The following is a 17,682-nucleotide window of genomic DNA, read 5'->3' as shown; positions in this document are numbered from 1 at the left end:
ATAAGAGTTGTTTAATGACGCTGATTCAAATACGATCCACGTCAGACCCAAAGGGGTTAAGCTATGATTCAAATATGATCAAGAAGCCCCCAAGTGGGTTTGGCAGTATGCCGATCAAGTGGGTATCGATAGCTATGTTCTCTTTGGTTCGAATACGACCTATGTTTGAACAGGAAGCCCCCAAGTGATCATGGCTAGATTCAGATATGATCATAAGCCGGACCAAAGGAGAAGCCAGATTCAGATGTGATTCGCTCCCTGTTGGCTGTTTCCGCCACATGATAAAGAAAACACATATACTTGTTTAGGGTGGAAAAAAGGACATAGGTCCTGCTTTATTGCTTTATCTAATATATACATCGTCAAAATATATACATATTAGAGCCAGTGGCTCAAGTATAATAAGGCCGAAGATGAGCGATATTCCATGGCCGGCGGGTCTCCTCCTCCGACTTACGTGAGTCTTTATGCTCTCGAACATCGATAAGGTAGTATGACCCGTTGTTCAGATTCTTGCTGACCGCAAAGGGTCCTTCCAAGGAGGGGATAGCTTGTGCATATCAGACTGATCCTGGATGAGCCGGAGTACTAAGTCGCCTTCCTGAAAGGTCCTGGATCTAACCCCGCGGCTGTGGTAGCGGTGCAAGTCCTGCTGGTAAATCGCCGAGCGGGCTATTGCCAAGTCTCGCTCTTCGTCCAACAGGTCAAGTGCATCTTGATGAGCTCTTTCGTTGTTAGCCTCAACGTAAGCCGCCACACGGGGTGAGTCATGACGGATGTCACTTGGTAGGACCGCCTCTGCTCCATACACCATGAAGAAAGGTGTGTAACCCGTAGATCTGTTAGGTGGTGTTGATTCTCCAATGTATAGAAGGAAACTCCTCCACCCAACAACCCAGCGTCCGCTGTAAGGGGACTAAGAGCCGGGGCTTGATACCTTTCAAGATCTCTTGATTAGCTCTTTCTGCTTGACCATTGGATTGAGGATGAGCCACAGTCGAAACATCAAGCCGGATATGCTCTCGTTGACAGAACTCCTCCATGGCTCCTTTGGAAAGATTGGTACCATTATCAGTGATGATACTGTGTGGAAAACCAAAATGGAAAATCACCTTTTTCATAAATTGAACCGACGTGGCTGCATCACACTTACTGACTGGCTCCACCTCAACCCACTTTGTAAACTTGTCGACTGCCACCAGGAGGTGCGTCTTTTTATCCTTAGACCTTTTGAAAGGCCCAACCATGTCAAGCCCCCAGACTGCGAACGGCCAAGTAATTGGAATCATCCTTAATTCTTGAGCCGGCACATGAGCTCGTCGTGAGAATTTCTGACATCCGTCACATTTACTGACCAGATCTTCTGCATCAGCATGAGCCGTCAGCCAATAAAACCCATGATGGAAAGCCTTGGCCACAAGGGATTTTGAGCCGGCATGATGACCGCAATCCCCTTCATGGATCTTACAAAGTATCTCCTGACCCTCCGCAGGTGACACGCAACGTTGAAACGCTCCAGTGACGCTGCAGTGATGTAACTCGCCATTAACGATTGTCATGGACTTAGATCTCCGGACGATTTGTCTTGCCAAGGTCTCATCCTCAGGCAACTCTCCCCGGGTCATATAAGCCAAATAAGACACTGTCCAATCTGGGATTATGTGGAGAGCCACCACCAGTTGCGCCTCCGGGTCTGGCACTACTAGATCTTCTTCTGTAGGTAACTTAACAGAAGGGTTATGCAAAACATCAAGAAAAGTATTAGGCGGCACCGGCTTACGTTGAGATCCCAGCCGGCTTAAGGCATCAGCCACCTCATTCTTCCTTCGATCAATGTGTTCCACCTGATAACCCTTGAAGTGCCCAGCTACAGCATCAACTTCACGACGGTAAGCCGCCATAAGGGGATCCTTGGAGTCCCACTTGCCTGACACTTGTTGAGCCAAAAGGTCTGAGTCGCCCAAGCACCTTACCCGGCTCAAATTCATCTCTTTGGCCATCCGGAGACCATGGAGTAAGGCCTCATACTCAGCTGCATTGTTAGTACAAGGAAACATAAGCCGGAGCACATAACAGAATTTGTCACCTCGAGGGGAAGTTAAAACTACTCCAGCCCCCGAGCCTTCTAACTGCCTGGACCCATCAAAGTGAATAGTCCAATATGTGTTATCCGGCTTCTCCTCAGGTGCCTGCAACTCTGTCCAATCATTGATAAAATCCACTAAGACTTGAGACTTAATTGCAGTACGTGGCATGTACTTGAGACCATGAGGCCCAAGCTCAATGGCCCACTTGGCAACTCGTCCCGTGGCCTCTTTGTTCTGGATTATGTCTCCCAAGGGGGCAGAACTCACCATAGTGATAGGGTGACCTTGGAAGTATTGCTTCAGCTTCCGGCTTGCCATGAACACTCTGCAAACAAGCTTCTGCCAATGTGGATATCTTTGTTTAGACTCAATGAGCACCTCGCTGACGTAATAAACCGGCCGTTGAATCGGATGCTCCTTGCCAGCCTCCTTGCGCTCCACCATGATCGCAACACTGACAGCTCGCGAGTTGGCGGCCACATATAACAGCAATGGCTCTCTATCAATGGGAGCTGCTAAGACCGGCGGTTCAGATAACTGTCTCTTTAAATCCTTAAAGGCCGTATTAGCAGCATCGCTCCAGACAAAAGTGTCTGTTTTCTTCATCATTTGATACAGCGGTAGGGCCTTCTCACCTAACCGGCTTAAACCAGCGACACGACCCGCCAACCGCTGAACATCATTGATGCACGCTGGCTTAGCCAGTGGGGTAATTGCCTTGATCTTCTCCGGATTAGCTTCAATGCTCCTGTTTGAGACCAGAAATCCCAAAAGCTTGCCTGCAGGTACACCAAATACACACTTCTCCGAGTTAAGCATCATCTTGTAAACCCGGAGATTATCAAAGGTCTCCTTTAAATCAGATATCAAGGTTTCCTTCTCTCTGGACTTCACCACTATGTCATCCACATAAGCATGAACATTGCGCCCAATCTGATTGTGGAGACAGTTCTGTACACACCGCTGATAAGTCGCCTGGGCACTCTTGAGCCCAGGCATAGATACATAGCAGAAGGCTCCAAACGGAGTAATGAAAGCCGTCTTCTCCTGGTCCTTAACTGCCATTTTGATCTGATGATAACCAGAGTAAGCATCCAAAAAGCCCAAACGCTCACAACTCGTCGTAGCATCAATGATTTGATCAATACGGGGAAGAGCAAAAGGATCAGCCGGACAAGCCTTATTTAAGTCCGTGTAATCCATACACATTCGCCAGGTGCCGTTCTTCTTGAGTACGAGCACCGGGTTAGCCAACCACTCCAGGTGAAAAACTTCAACAATGAACCCAGCCACCAAGAGCCGGGCGACCACCTCTCCAATAGCCTTTCGTCGTTCTTCGTTGAATCACCGAAGAAACCGCCTGACCGGCTTATACTTCGGATCAATATTAAGAGTGTGCTCAGCGAGTCCTCTCGGTACACCCGGCATGTCAGAAGGTTTCCATGCAAAGATGTCCCGGTTCTCACGGATGAACTCGATGAGCACGCTTTCCTATTTAGGATCCAAGTTGGCGCTGATGCTGAATTGCTTGGATGAGTCGCCTGGAGTGAAATCAACAAGTTTAGTCTCAGCAGCCGACTTGAACTTCATTGCCGGGTCATGCTCTGTGGTTGGCTTCTTCAGAGAGGTCATATCCGCCGGGTCAACGTTATCTTGATAAAATTTTAACTCCTCCACTGCACAGACAGACTCGGCATAAGCCACGTCGCCCTCTTTGCATTCTAGGGCTACCTTCCGACTCCCATGCACAGTGATGGTGCCCTTGTAACCCGGCATCTTGAGCTGCAAATAAACATAACACAGTCGTGCCATAAACTTGGCATAAGCCGACCGCCCAAATAAAGCATGATATGGACTCTTGATCTTAACCACCTCAAAGGTCAGCTTCTCAGCCCTAGAATCATGCTCATCTCCAAAGGCCACTTCCAACTCAACCTTACCGACCGGGTACGCCGACTTACCAGGCACCACTCCATGGAAAACGGTGTTGGACGTCTTCAAATTTTTGTCAGTCAAACCCATGCGTCGAAAGGTCTCATAATAGAGGATATTGATGCTGCTACCTCCATCCATGAGTACTTTGGTGAATTTATATCCACCGACCTGAGGCGCCACCACCAAAGCTAACTGACCCGGATTATCAACCCGGGGAGGGTGATCTTCCCTGCTCCATACAATAGGCTGCTCTGACCACCTCAGGTAACGAGGAACTGCCGGCTCAATAGAGTTCACAACCCTTTTATGAAGTTTCTGGTCACGTTTGCACAAGCTAGTGGTGAACACATGATACTGCCCACTATTCAGCTGTTTTGGATGGCTCTGATAACCCGACTGCTGCTGTTGTCCTCCTTGACCAGACTGCTGTTGATTATAGTCGCCTTGATTTCCCTGAAAGCCGGAATTTGAACCGCCGCCCGGGCCATGAAAGCCGCCGGCACCTGAGCCACCGCCCGACCCATGATTGCCATTAAACGTGTTGGAATTCTTGGAAGCCTTCGTGATGGAGAAATCTTTCCACAAGTGGGTGGCGGGTCGTTCCCGGGTGCCGTGTCTCGGGCAGGGCTCATTGAGTAGCTACTCAAGAGATGGACCTGACCCACCAGATCGAGGGGGTGGTTTTCCCTTACATATCTGATTGTTACCCTGTGCATTGGCATTAGCCACAAACTCCGGGTTACCCTCCGCCTTATGCTTATTGCCTCCTTGATTCGTCGGGTTATGCTGCTGACCCTTTCCATTGCCGTTCTTCTTTCCCTTCCCTATCTTTTCCTCATCAGACGCGGGATCCTTGGTACTATCAGAGTCGGCGTATTTGACTAAAGCTGCCATCAGCGTACCCATATCATTTCAATCACGCTTAAGGCGCCCCAGTTTCTGTCTCAGCGGCTCAAAACGACAATTCTTCTCTAACATGAGGACTGCAGAGCCGGCATCCATCTTGTCAAACGAATGTATAATCTCCTTGACCCGGCGCACCCAATGAGTTGTGGATTCACCCTCCTCTTGCTTACAATTTGTTAAGTCCACAATTGACATAGATTGCTTGCAAGTATCCTTGAAGTTCTGGATGAACCGGGCCTTTAACTCGGCCCACGAACTAATGGAATTGGGCGGCAAGCCATTTAACCAAGATCGGGCTGTTCCATCCAACATCATGGTGAAGTATTTAGCCATTGCTGCGTTGCTGACCTCCAACAGCTCCATGGCCATCTCATAGCTTTCAATCCATGTCCCAGGCTATAAGTCGGCCGTATAGTTTGGCACCTTTCGAGGCCCCTTGAAGTCCTTAGGGAGGCGCACATTACGTAAAGCCGGCACCAGACACGGTACACCACCGGTTCTAGTGGCTACTCCCGCCTCAACAGAGGTCATTGGATAATCCGGAACGACCGGGTGAGCCATCTGCTGAGTCGCTACCTGAGCCCCTAGCTGAGCCGCCCGCTCGTCCTCCTGGCGTATCCGGTCCTGCACCGGCTTATATCCGCCTGGCTGGTTACGGCGCTAGGCATTGCTTGACAAAGCCTCTAACTCCATGTGCCTGTTGTAACTCGGGCTCCGGTTTGGATGAGACGGAGCCAACCAAGGCGGAGGAGTTGAATGAATTCTGTCCCGGCTATAAGAATAAGTTTCTTGCTGAGCCAAAGCTGTCTGGACAAGTTCTCTGATCCTTCGGGTCTCCATCGCTGTTGGATCATCACCGTCCACCGGGAGAGCTGCTAAATGGGTTGATGCTGCGATTAAGTTCTCCATGGGGTTGGAGAAGTGACCCGGCGGTATCGGCACATAACGGGGCGGTGCCATATTCCCATGAGGAGGTTCTGTCACCTGAGGCTGAACCGGTCCCCCGGCTGTCATGAGCTGATTGACCCCTGGCGGGTTACTTGGACCGCCCTCGGGTGTAGCAAAGAGGTTCCGTGGATCGTAAATCGGAGGTAAACGAGATTGAGTTTTCTGATGCCTTCTCCTCATCACCTCATTAGATGCATTCAGGCTCATTGAAAGCTGAAACGCATCTGACTGGAGCTGCTACGCCCGTGCGTCCAAAGCCACCCGTTCTGTGGCCAATCTGGTGTCCTCAGCTGCTAAGACCTCCTTGGCCCGGGCTATCTCGTCACGAACCTATGCCACCTCTGCATCGTGCTCACCTTGGTTTGCAGGGATGACTGTAGTGGTTAACAGGGCCGTAAGCTTATCCATGAGATCCATCAGCGCCTGAGCCGGTGAACACACAGGGCCTCCTGCCCCGGCTGCTCCTAACCCGGACGTTATTGCCGCTGCGGCTATAGAGTTTGAGCCGGGTTGAGTCCCAGCCATGAAGACTCCTGCCTAGCTTGGCGGCTCATAGAGGTCCAGAATACTGGAGCCATCGGAACAGCCCCCAAGCCCACCGTCTTGCACTGGATACAGAGAATCCGTTGAACCGGTGGACGAATCACCATCAGAGAGGACGGCCGTCTCACCACCACCTTCAGATCCTTCAGAAAGTTCCCCTCCGTGGATGCAGCCCATGAAGGCACGCTTCACGACGGGTTGAGCCCGGGCGGGTCTCGCGCGTTGAGCCATCTCGATGAGGTCGGTGCAGTTGTCTGGCTCAGGGCCCGGCTCACCAATCCGTCCGATGAAGACGTGGATTCCGCCGAAGGGGACCCGGTATCCGTACTCAATTGAGCCAGCGTCGGGGCCCCAGCCTTCGTCGTCGATGTAGATCTTGCCGCGACGACTCTTGGTCATCCGGCCGACTGCGTATCCCTTGAGCCCTTCGAAGCTGCCCTTCAAGAACTCAAATCCACCATGCGCTGGCCCCACGGTGGGCGCCAACTGTCATGGAATTTTCACAGCAGATGTCCTCTTGCAAGGACTTAGTCGTGGAGCCATCGCAACTAGGAAGCTTAAAGGGATTAATCGGGACAAAGGACATGAGAGGTTTATACTAGTTCAGCCCCTTACGATGAAGGAAGGCCTACGTCTAGTTGGGTTGGTATTGCTTCAGGTTTCGATGACCAGGGAGCGAGATACGCTATGCCCGGTTCTCGATTGGTTGTCTCTTGCCCTAAGCCGCCGGCGGGCCGTCCCCTTATATACACGGGTTGACGTCCTGCGGCTTACAGAGTCCCGGCCGGCTCATAGACAATGTCCGGCTCGATGACTAGTTAATTCTACCTTACAATAAAAGTCATGCCATCATGGCGGTTTATCACTACGGGCCTTAAATCGCCTGTGGGCCTTTAGACCCTTTGAACCGCTATCTTCATGCTTGGTCTTGGGCTTCTTTCTGATAAGTCTTCTTTGCGTAACCCGGCCCCTCCTGGGCGGCTTACACAAAAAGTTATATCCCCAACATGTTATGTCTTTTGGCCTGACTAACGCACCTGCCTATTTTATGAACATGATGAAAAAGGTGTTTATGGAGTTTTTGGATAAGTTCGTTGTGGTGTTCATTGATGATATTCTGATCTACTCAAAGAATGAAGAAGAACATAAGGAGCACTTGCGTTTGGTACTTGGGAAGCTCAGAGAACATTAGTTATACGCCAAGTTCAGCAAGTGTGAGTTTTGGCTGAAGGAAGTTGGATTCCTTGGACATGTTATATCCGGAGAAGGAATAGCAGTAGATCCCACGAAGGTTGTCACTGTGACAAATTGGGAGTCACCCACGACAGCTGGAGAGATCCGGAGTTTTCTTAGACTCGCAGGATACTACCGGAGGTTCATTGAGAATTTCTCAAAGATTGTAAAGCCTATGACAGAGTTGTTGAAGAAGGACACCAAATTCAAATGTACTGAGGAATGTGCGGGCAGTTTTCAGGAGTTGAAGAAACGCTTGGTTACATCACCAGTGTTGATTCTGCCAGATCAATGCAAGGATTATGAAGTGTATTGCGACGCTTCTCGTCGAGGACTTGGAGCCGTACTTATGCAGGAGGGAAGAGTTGTTTCATATGCCGCACGACAGCTTAAACCCCATGAGTTAAATTATGCTACGCATGATTTGGAGTTAGCAGTCGTAGTGCATGCATTGAAGACATGGAGACATTTTCTCATCGAAAACCATTGTGAGGTATACACGGATCGCAAGAGTTTGAAGTATATCTTCACACAGAAGGAGTTGAATCTCAGGCAGAGGAGATGGTTAGAGCTCATTAAGGATTATGATACGAGATTGCATTATCATCCCGGAAAGGCTAACGTAGTAGCTGATGCGTTGAGCCGAAAAAGTCATGTTAATACACTCATGACCGGAGAGTTCCCAAGGAGTTAGCAGAAGACCTACGCGAGCTATGTTTGGAAATAGTTCCGAGAGGATATGTAGCAGCTTTGGAGATTCAATCTACTTTGATGGATAAGATCAGAGAAGCTCAGAAGATGGACAAGGAGATAGTTGAAATAAAGGAAAGAATGAGTAAAGGAAAGGCTAAAGGATTTCGTGAGGATGAGCACGATACCTTATGGCTAAAGGATCAGGAGATCAGGAAGTTGATTCTGCAAGAGGCCCATGATTCGCCATATTCGATTCACCCAGGAAATACCAACATGTATCTGGATTTGAAGGATAGTTTCTGGTGGACTGGAATGAAGAAGGATATTGCGGAGTATGTAGCAGTTTGTGATGTATGTCAGAGAGTGAAGGCAGAGCATCAGAAGCCAGCAGGATTGCTTCAGCCACTGCCGATACCCGAAGGGAAGTGGGATAAACTAGGCATGGACTTTATCACGGGATTACCCAGGACTCGTTCAGGCTATGACTCGATATGGGTTGTAGTCGATCGTTTGACGAAAGTAGCTCATTTCATCCCAGTAAGACCACTTACAGTAGTGCTAAGTTGGCAAATATATACATGACTAGGATCATATGTCTACATGGTGTTCCGAGGACCATCGTATCAGATAGAGGAACCCAGTTTACTTCAAAGTTTTGGAATCAGTTGCATGAAACTTTGGGAACCAGGTTAGAGTTCAGTACAGCTTTTCACCCACAGACGGATGGACAGACTGAAAGAGTCAATCAGATTTTGGAGAACATGTTGAGAGCTTGTGCACTAGACTATGGATCTAGTTGGGACGATAATTTGCCGTATGCAGAGTTCTCTTATAACAACAGTTATCAAGCCAGTTTGAAGATGGCCCCTTTCGAAGCACTGTATGGAAGGAGGTGCAGAACACCATTGTTGTGGGATGAAGTTGGAGACCGACAGTTGTTTGGACCAGATTTGATTAAAGAATCTGAGGAGAAGGTTAAGCTGATTCGCGATAGACTCAAGGTAGCCCAGTCCAGGCAGAAGAGGTATGCGGATTCTAAACGCAAGGAGACAGCTTACGAAGTTGGAGACAGAGTGTATCTTCGTGTATCTCCACTTCGAGGAGTAAAGCGCTTTGGAGTCAAGGGAAAGTTAGCGCCGCATTTTGTGGGACCATACAAAGTTTTGGAACGTATGGGAGAAGTTGCTTACAAGTTGGAATTGCCCGAAGGATTGTCAGGAGTTCATGATGTGTTCCACGTTTCTCAGTTGAAGAAGTGCCACGTAGAGATGGCTGATATTCCTCTGAGAGATACAGTGCCGCTGGAAGCGATATAGTTGGATAGTGATTTGACCTATGAGGAGAAGCCAGTCAAGATACTCAAGTTTGCTAGCTGAGTCACACACAGAAAAGTAATCAAGTTCTGCAAAGTTCAGTGGAGTCACCATACTGAAGATGAAGCCACCCGGGAACGAGAGGAAGACCTATGGAAAGATCACCCACACCTATTTTCTAGCCAACCCGAATCTCGAGGGCGAGATTCATCTTAAGGGGGGTAGGTTTGTAACATCCCAAATTTTCAATTTGGAATGTTATACATTAGATCATCATTGCATATCATATTTTTATTGCATTTTTGGTTTGATCCTAGAAATTCTACGCAACTCAAGGACCCGTAGAGAGAGTTGGGGATTTCATTATTTTCATATTCGAATTTTTCACGAATTTTGAAAAGAGGATCGTTTGATTTTAATTATTTTCTCTTCGAATATTTCTTTTATTAAAATAAAAGAGAGAGGATAAAATGACTTCCTCAAAATAAAGAAATATCGGAGATTTAATATTAAAATCAAATAAGATTTTTATTTGGAATTTTATCGCTATTTTATTTGAATTAGGAAAAATATGCGTTTTTCAAAATTGCATTTTTTGCCCAAATAAATATTCACCTTGTCCGGCCTATTTTTAGAGGACGGGGAAAATTTATTTCGGGATTTTTGGAGTCCGTTTAGTATTTCTTTTCTTTCTTTTTCTGCACGTCGGAATTATTTAAAAAAATGTCAAACCGACTCCAGGCCGTACCAGAGCGGGACTCCGCCCAGGGGCCTTTATAAGCCGCCGAAGCCCACCAACCGCCAGCCCAACCCACGCCCTAACCCTAATCCTAGCCCGCCGCCGCCGTAGCCGCCCCGCCGCCCCGTCGCTGACCCGCCGCCCCGCCCCGCGCCGTGTCGCTGGAGCCACCCGCCGCCGTTCACCGGACTTTCACCGGAGGTAGCCGCCGCCGCCTCGGTTTTCGCAAGAGAACCGATGGTTTTTTTCTAAACCTAGATCCGTTTTTTAGATCCGGTTCAGTTTATTTTTTCTTTAGGTTTAGTTATTTAGCGAATGCCCGTTCGTTAGTTCGTTTTAACGAACAGTTTTCACAGTTTAGCCGCAGACAGCGAACGTTCGTTCGTTAGCCTGTTCGTCTATTTTTCTTTTTTTCTCGGATTTTCCGCGATTTCTGATCTGATTTTCGTTCTAGTATAACTTTTCGCTCGTTTATCGGAATCAGGCGATTCAAGCGCCTAGAGTTTCGTCTCGAAACCCTCTTTTTTTTAACCAATTTAAACAAGTTTTTGCTACTGTAAAATTTGACTTTAGTCCAGATTAGTAAACGAAGCTTGTTTGTTTCGCCGTTTGAGTTCCGTTGCTTCTTTTGGTTTGATTCTTTTTGCAAACCAGAGTTCTTAAGTTGAACTTTCTAGTTAGATCTCTTATTTGAGTTTTACCCGTGCCCTTGCTTGATTGCTTATTGTATGCTTGTTTGTTTGCGATAGAGTACCCAGAGTGCGAAGCGTGCTACTACGAGTCTCTAGGTTTCGCGGATCATCAGCAAGGCAAGTAACATTTTATCATACTTTTTACAACCCAGTTTTATTGCATTAGATCAATCCTCAAACAATTTGCATGGTTAGGATCTTATTAAATTGTGGGTATTTGGGAAGTAGTTGAGGTAGTACCTATTCACCTGTTTATTATCGAACCTTTGGGAGTTACTTCTATGTTGCTTATATTGCTATGCTATGCTCGTAGACATGGATTGGGTTTTGAGTGTATCCATGAAAGATGTGAGATTGCTAATTAATGGTTCAACTTAAGGTGGCAACTTAAATACACATCTGGGTGGATTGAGGCACCTGGGGTATCCAGTGATTGCCTGTATTTTTTGGAAATCCCGGGGTACCGTGTGATTCTCCTATGGATTGCCACCCATGCTCAAAGGGATCATAAGATTATTCATGCTAGAAACTTCCGTGTGCAGCCACATGCCATTACGGGCTCTGGCATAGTTGAGTAAGTTGTGGGAAACCTTTCCATGATGGGCTAGCAGATGTAGGGGATTGTAGGTGTACCGGCCTATCTATCGGTTAAGGGGACCTCTTCGGAAAGACTGTGTCTCGGTCATCCGTTTCTTAAACATCATGTAGTGCGAGAAATCCAACGGAGGAGATCGAGTGTTGTGGGGAAAAGTGCACAAACCTCTACAGAGTGTACAAACTAACCATGGTTAGTCGTGTCCCCGGTTAGGGACATCTTGAGTATCTCGTTCTTGGATTATCATGTGGATCTCATCACTCTTAGTTATATAATTTGATTGAGTTAATGATTATTTTTAATTGGGATTGAGATGGGATTTACCATTCTCAATGTTTAACAACCACCTTGATAGTTAATTAAAATATATTCCTTTGTTGTAGGGAAAAATTGGCTTTTCACAAAACATATTAACCATACAGCCTCCACCAGCCAAATATGCATGTAGTGATAGCATTATTCTGTTCATTACTCTGTTGTGTTACGTTGCCAGCATATTCCATGTGCTGACCCGTTTTCGGTCTGCAACGTATCATGTTGCAGACTTTTGAGACGACGAGTAAGGAGCCTTAGGTCGTGGTCTTTCACTCAGTGATGTTGTTGGAGTTGATGGACTCACTTTATCTTCCAAGCCTTCCGCTGTTATCGTATTAGATGGCCTTAAGCCATATTTATTGTAATAAGTTCTCTTTTGAGACATTCGATGTATTAAGTGTGTGATTGCTGCTCTGTTATAAATCCTTCAAGTACTGTGCGTGTCAGCATTACCGATCCAGGGATGACACTGATGCACAGAGATCAGACTGTTTGAGGTCTGGTCGCTACACTAGGAGGTTGTTTAACCAGTGCCGTGCTGGTCCTTTTAGCTTTAGGGGGGTATTTAATGGCATGGAGACCATCACCGCGAGCCATGTGAATATGGAGAAGAAAATCTTCAACCATACCGCGGGATCTGTCGTTCCATCGTATGCTTCAATGTTTACGGGTTTAAACCCTTCTGGAAACTGGTGCTGCATTACCTCATCGGTAAAGCATAAGGGGTGCCCGACGCCTCTGTATCGGGCGACATCACAACGGAGTTCGGATGACATCCGTGTTCGATTTTCAGCCCGGGTGAGGTTATGCTTATCGCGCCAAGCTTGATGGATGTAATCTCGCGTTGGGGCACGCCCCCTTGATCCATAGATTGATCTAGCCTGACCGGCTCTATTGTCCAGGTCCTGGAAGTCGTAGGTGTAGCCCGGAGCCACTACCTCTTTGCAACGACGGCGAGGTGGTGCGGGCTGTCGTTCGGCATAAGCAGCCGCTTTGTTTGGCCCACTGCTACCTCTTGAGAATTGCGTTGGTTTTCCCTTGAAGAGGAAAGGGTGATGCAGCAAAGTAGCGTAAGTATTTCCCTCAGTTTTTGAGAACCAAGTTATCAATCCAGTAGGAGGCTACACGCGAGTCCCTCGCACCTACACAAAACAAATAAATCCTCGCAACCAACGCGATAAGGGGTTGTGAATCCCTTCACGGTTACTTACGAGAGTGAGATCTGATAGATATGATAGGATAATATTTTTCGTATTTTTGTGATAAAGATGCAAAGTAAAATAAAAGCAAAGTAAAAAGCAAAGGAAATAACTAAGTGTTGGAAGATTAATATGATGAAGATAGACCCAGGGGCCATAGGTTTCACTAGTGGCTTCTCTCAAGAGCATAAGTATTTTACGATGGGTGAACAAATTACTGTTGAGCAATTGACAGAATTGAGCATAGTTATGAGAATATCTAGGTATGATCATGTATATAGGCATCACGTCCAAGACAAGTAGACCGACTCCTGCCTGCATCAACTACTATTACTCCACTCATCAACCGCTATCCAGCATGCATCTAGAGTATTAAGTTCATGAAAACAGAGTAACGCCTTAAGCAAGATGACATGATGTAGAGGGATAAATTCATGCAATATGATAAAAAACCCCATCTGGTTATCCTCGATGGCAACAATACAATACGTGTCTTGCTGCCCCTACTGTCACTGGGAAAGGACACCGCAAGATTGAACCCAAAGATAAGCACTTCTCCCATTGCAAGAAAGATCAATCTAGTAGGCCAAACCAAACTGATAATTTGAAGAGACTTGCAAAGATAACCAATCATACATAAAAGAATTCAGAGAAGATTCAAATATTGTTCATAGATAAACTTTATCATAAACCCACAATTCATCGGTCTCAACACACTGCAAAAAGAAGATTACATCGAATAGATCTCCACGAGAGAGGGGGAGAACATTGTATTGAGATACAAAAAGAGAGAGGAAGCCATCTAGCTACTAACTATGGACCCGAAGGTCTGGGGTAAAATACTCACACTTCATCGGAGAGGCTATGGTGTTGATGTAGAAGCCCTCTGTGATGGATGCCCCCTCCGGCGAAGCTCCGGAACAGGCCCCAAGATGGGATCTTGTGGGTATAGAAGGTTAAGGCGGTGGAATTAGGTTTTTGGCTCCGTATCTGATCGTTTGGGGGTACGTAGGTATATATAGGAGGAAGGAGTACGTTGCTGGAGCAACGTGCAGCCCACGAGGGTGGAGGGCGCGCCTGGGGGGTGGGTAGGCGCGCCCCCTACCTCGTGGCTTCCTCGAAGCTTCTCTTACGTAGGGTCCAAGTCTCCTGGATTGTAAGTGCATCTAGTGCCACCCCTAGTTGGTTTTGGAGTATTGACGACAAACCTAGTTGAGGGACTAATGTGTTTGTGAGAATTGCAGGATAACACAGCTAGAAGTCCCTCATTGATTCGGTTTTACTACCAGAGATGACCCCTAAAAATGTATGAAGACATTGAAGCCAAAGGTGGTATATGAAGATATTCACATTGAAGTCTATGACAAAATAAGACACGTTATGAAGCCTATGGAGCTCGAAGACTTAGATCTTTCGTAGTTCTTTTGCTTTTGTGTTGAGTCATAGGAACCACCGTACTGTTAAGTGGGGTCCAGGAGAACCAGTCAGAATGACTGAAGTGATGCCTAAACCAAAAACCTATGTCTTCGAGTGAAGACAATGAGAGTGAATCTTGTCCAGAGCCGGACAAGTCAGCTTTGCTTGTAGCCCAAGTAAAGTTGCCATGAGAGTTTGAAATCTGACCGTTGAGACACGTGTCAGTTCCTTAGTGACCCAGGGTCATTTCGGACAAATCAGGTCGGGTTGCCAAGTGGCTATAAATAGCCCACCCCCTACAACCATAAACGGTTGGCTGCTCAGATTTCAGTGCACGGCTTTTGTCGTTTGAGAGCAACCCACCTCGAAGCCTTTGAGAGAAAATTCCTAGCAAGGAGAAAAGCCCTAACTACCCAGAGCCAGAGAACATTGGGCATCACTTAAGTCTTCTTGTCTGTGTGATCTGAAGACTTATTACACTTGAGGACTGTGAATCCTCCAGACGGTTAGGCGTCGTGTTCAGAGCATCCAAGAGACATTGTGGAGTGCCAGTGAACAAAGTCTGTGAAGGTTTGGGAGTCTACCTTGAAGACTTAACAGAGTGATTGGGCGAGGACTATGTGACCTTAACTCAAGGAGAATACGGTGAGGACTTGGTGTCCTGAGCTGCGTGTTCAGGACTGGATGTTCGGGACTGTGTGTCCTAAGGTTTAAATACCTAGCCGCTCCAACCAGACGTATAGTTGTCACAGCAACTGGAACTGGTCCAACACATCATTGTCTTCAACGAGTCACCGGTTTCATCTTCACTTCCCTTTTCTTACTGTTACTCATTGTGAAGCCATTGCATGCTTGCTCTATCTTTTGTCTTCACAACGTGAATGTATGATCTGTTTGGCTTCATAACTTCTTCCTACCTGATCCTTATTACACTGCAGCTATTTATCTTTGTGCTTTCACTCTATTGAATACTTGACCATGGCTTGCCTAGTGTAATCTAGCTTCCGCTGCATAGTAATAGGTAAAATCTTCGCTGTTTGTCTTCCTAACTCCCACGTTTTGAAGACTTCCATAAAAATCGCCTATTCACCCCCCCTCTAGTCGATATAACGCACTTTCAATTGGTATCAGAGTGAGGTGCTCCCTTGTTCTGTGTGATTCAGTTTAACCACCTGGAGTTTTAGCTATGTCGACTGCAGGGATAATCAAAGTCTCCGTTGCGTGCCCCGTCTTCGATGGAACTGAATGTCCCTACTGGAAGAATAAGATGCGCATGCATCTTGAAGCCATTGACGTCGACCTATGGTATGTCGTCGAGAATGGCGTTCCCAAGGCTGGAGAAGGTGTCACTGCTGCTGATGTCAAGAAGTTCACTCAACTGGACTCTAGTGCCAAAAATATCATCTGTGGTCATCTGACAAAAGGACAGTATGGCCGTGTGAGTGCCTTGAAGACATCCAAGCTGGTCTGGGACTGGCTCTCCAAGGTCAATGAAGGCATCTCAACCCAGAGAGATCAGAGAATCAGTGTTCTTCGCAACCTCTTCAACCGCTTCAAGCGAAATGACAATGAGAATGTCCAGCACACATTTGACCGGCTCACCGACATCACAAATGAACTTCAAGCCCTCGGCGCCACTGAGATCACCAAACATGAAATCGTCAAGACGCTGCTGAGATCACTTGATAGTTCGTTTGACATCCTAGCCCTGATGATTCAAGAACGTACTGATTTCAAGACACTCGATCCGTCTGACATACATGAGAGGCTCAACACACATGAGTTCCAGCTTTTTGAGAAAAGAGATATCTACGGTCCAAACTATGGGCGAACTCGTGCCTTGAAGGCAAAAGCTGTTTCCTCATCTGAAGAAGAATCTGACAGCAGTTCTGATGATCCTGAAGACATTGGAAGGGAACTTGCAATGCTAGTGAAGAAGTTCCAAAAATTCACCAAGAAGAAAGGCTTCAGAAAATCTTCACGATCAAGCTCAAGGAATGATGAAGCTTCTGCTCATGATTACAAGAAGAAAACATGTCACAAGTGCAAGAAAACTGGACACTTCATCTCTGAGTGTCCACAGTGGGACAATGAGAACAGAAGGAAGAAGAAGAGCAAGGAATATGATTCTGACGACAAGAAGAAGAAGAAGAAATACTCAAATCTTCTTCCAAGTCTTCCTCAAAGTCTTCATCACACAAGAAGAGCTCATCTGGCAAGGCACGTGCGTTTGTTGGCAAGGAAATGGATTCAGAGGAGGAGTCCGCTTCTGAGGAGGCAGAGGTGGAATCTGAGGAGGAGTCTGATTCTGGCATTGCGAGTCTGGCTACAGCATACATCGCCAAGTCCGTCTTCAACACTGAAGACAATGACTTCATCACCGACACTGATGCAAATGACAAGAACGACTCCACTCCTACCTACTGCTTCATGGCACGCGGTGCCAAGGTAAACACACGCACTACTCGCTATCAAACATCTAGTGACGATGACTCTGACTGTGATTCAAAACCCAGCTACAAAACACTTGCTAAAATTGCAACTGAACAACAGAAAGCTATGGAACATATTCAAAAACTGTTAGACAGAAGTGATGATCTATTGGGTGCTGAAATGACTCGATCTGAATCCTTAATTGAAGACATAAAAAATCTTCACGTTAAGTATCAGGAACTTGAAGATCGTCTTGATACTCTCTCAACAACTCATGAAAAGCTTTCCTGTGATTATCTTCAAAGGAAGCAAGAACTTGAGAAATTGAGAGCGGCTCATGAAGATCTTCAAAAGGAAAACGAATCACTTCGCGCCGAATAGATCAGTTCCGCTCAGGAAGGATTTGAACCACCATGTCTTAAATGCATTGAGCGTGATAATGCTACTTCTGTTGCTGAATGTTCCACTACTACTACTGTTGCAATATATTCAACTGTTGATGTGGTAACTAACCCCTCTGCTGAGGATACCACTGCTATTGCTGATGAGAATGCTAGGTTGAAGACATTGCTTGAAACAGGGATGTACAAAAGTCTTAAAGGACATCAGACATTATGTGATGTCCTCAAGAAGCA

This window comes from Triticum dicoccoides, chromosome 2A (assembly GCF_002162155.2).
Source record: "Triticum dicoccoides isolate Atlit2015 ecotype Zavitan chromosome 2A, WEW_v2.0, whole genome shotgun sequence".
Classification (NCBI taxonomy): domain Eukaryota; kingdom Viridiplantae; phylum Streptophyta; class Magnoliopsida; order Poales; family Poaceae; genus Triticum; species Triticum dicoccoides.
The sequence above is the reverse complement of the archived record's forward strand: the minus strand, read 5'-3'. Positions refer to the sequence as shown.